A 2886-nucleotide genomic window follows, 5' to 3' on the forward strand; every position below is an offset into this window, starting at 1 on the left:
AACCTCTATTATTAGAATTTGATTGTAGAATCCATTACAAAACATCATATATCATTAACTTTATTTTTACTCTTAAAATATCTCAACAGTATATGACAGGTGGCTGAAAATGATAAGTTTCTAATTAGACCTTGATTATTCTTCAGCTCATCAATGGTCATGTCATTAGAGTAATATGATAGCTATTTAGGAAATTACAAGGGTTTCATTAGTCCTGTGTGGCAGCAACAAAGCAGGGGTAGAAAACTAGTATATATTTGCATTATTTCTCATTTTTATGTGTAACTGTGGGAAATTATTTTATGTGCTTCAAATCATTCAAGGAGACGCCATGATCTATATGTTCAGAGAATCAAGGAAGTATCTGTAACTATGTAAATTATATAATTTTGTTCATCAAAAAGAATATGGAAAACTGAAAATTGTTTGCAACCATATTTCCAATCTTGCTAGAGACAAAATTGATCATTTTAAAAATTTTGGCTACACAACTTTGGACAATAAAAAAAAACACATGGCTTAGCACCCTAAGATACTGGTGAGAAGAAAGAAAACAATCATTAGTGTGGTGTTTATACAAAGCACTCTATATTTAACTCAGAAGAAAAGGACAAAGTAAAATACAGACTTCAGAAGAAATATGCAAAAGATAAGTAAAAGTTTAGAAGTGAGATCAGTCCCACAATTTCATCTTAAAATATTGGGCCCGGAGAGATAGCACAGTGGCGTTTGCCTTGCAAGCAGCCAATCCAGGACCAAAGGTGGTTGGTTCGAATCCTGGTGTCCCATATGGTCCCCCGTGCCTGCCAGGAGCTATTTCTGAGCAGACAGCCAGGAGTAACCCCTGAGCACTGCCGGGTGTGGCCCCCAAAAAATATTATATTCCATTACCATTGACTAAAGTGTATTGTTGCCCTGTTGTTAAATGGAAGAAATATCTGCTTTAATTAATATCTTCAGTTCAGTCACCAGGCTCCCATACTAAAATGGGGCTTGCTATAAATTTAGATAAAACAGAAATGAGGATGCAAATTAACAGGTAAAGACTTCAAAGATATTTAAATACATATAGATTTAGACTGACTATATGGACTCGAATTAGCACTTGTAGTAATTGTTAATATAATATAGTTTTTCATGTGAAAATTAGGACTATGACTTATTCTTTGATTAATTTTCTATCTCAAACATCCTGTAAAACGATTGCAAACAATATGTCTTTAGACATATCTTTCCCCACATTATTATTTCTGAGAACTTTCCTTTACTTTTTTATAATGACAAGGGACATGGTGGTACTGAACTTTAAAGTGGCAGGTGTGGGGAAGGAGAAGTTGGTTGATGAGTGGCGGATGGTAGAGTATGAAAGCACTGATAATGGGAGTTGACACTGGTGGTGGGATTTTGTGGAAATAGTATATGCCTACAGCTCATCAATAACTTTGTAAATCACAATTCTTTAGAAACATTTGAAAAAATGCTGATAGAGATTTGTCCACTGGCAAATGTTCCACTAATTATGGAAATGCTTTCAGTCTTTGAATACCCATATAAGTTAAAAGTGGATTATTTCCATTTTTAAAGGTCATATCCAACCATGAAAAGTAGTTCTATCACTTTTAGCTTTAGGTTTTTCTTATAAATTCCACTAAGTTGCAGTTTCCTCATCAGTAACATTGTGATGGTTGCAAACAAGTTGAATTTATGACTAGTGAAGAACAAATGCTATATACTCAAAGCATTTCATTTACTTTTCAACAGTCAAGTCACTCATTGTGATTGATTTCCATTTAGGTAAGGATAAATCATTGAATCTCTGATCTCTCTGGATTCTGTGATATTCAATAGCATATTGATTTTTTTTCTACTGAGTTGAACTCAAACTCTAAATGCAATTTCCCTTGCAATAGACAAGTTAAAATCTCTTTTTCGTTCTGTTAAACTTGGTTAGATTTTCTGGACTCTGGCCCCTGCATTGATACTGCATGGGTCACAGATTTCTAGACAGTTTATGTTTCACATTAAAGCTGTTGTGGTCAGAGTAAAATCTACACTTTTAGTCCTCAAGAAAATAAGCTCTACTATTTTTCCTTCATTTTAACCTACCCCCATGGAGCAAAACTAGGACCTGCAACAAAGTTAAAAGTAATGAACAAGAAACTTTTTTACATTTTGCACAAAAATATTTCAGAAAATCGGGAAAGTCCAAGTGTTATCTCTCTTCTAAATTTGCATTTGGCTCTTGTCCAGTATCTATAGATATTTAAAGATTGTTTTGTTTAGCATTTCTAATTACTCTCTTGGCAAGATTAACTGACATGAGATCCTCTTTACTTGCCGGAAGTGACATTCCAGATTTATTTTTAAAACAAAGCTACTGAAGCTTTTATTAATATGCTGACATATTTGATATAGCAGTAGGGAAATTGTCTAATATATTTTATATAAATATTATCAACATGCACAATCACTATAGAGTATTTGTAGCAAATAATAAAACAATACCTTTCATTGTCATTTCATCAAAGTAAACCAATAATACAATACATGAACTGACATAAAACTTGACAGAAATGCAAGAGAATTAGCATACAAAAAACCAGATGATTGTATTCTAACTTGAATACAACTTCCTTCATCTGAATTCTTCTGGTGGAAGTGAGGTCTGTAACTAAAAGATATGGATTGATCACAGTTATGTAAAGAAGAGATAACATGATTTTAAAGCAATATGACTAATTCAAAATATGTCCATACTGAACAGGAATATTGATTCAGCAGACCTGCAGGAATACAGAATACTTTTTCTTTCATCTCAGGGGACCTCGTTACTAATACTAATTTTTCAAAGTTTTTGCAAGTGATGCCTCAGTGCTAAAAGATTTA

This window comes from Suncus etruscus, chromosome 12, assembly GCF_024139225.1.
Source record: "Suncus etruscus isolate mSunEtr1 chromosome 12, mSunEtr1.pri.cur, whole genome shotgun sequence".
Lineage (NCBI taxonomy): Eukaryota > Metazoa > Chordata > Mammalia > Eulipotyphla > Soricidae > Suncus > Suncus etruscus.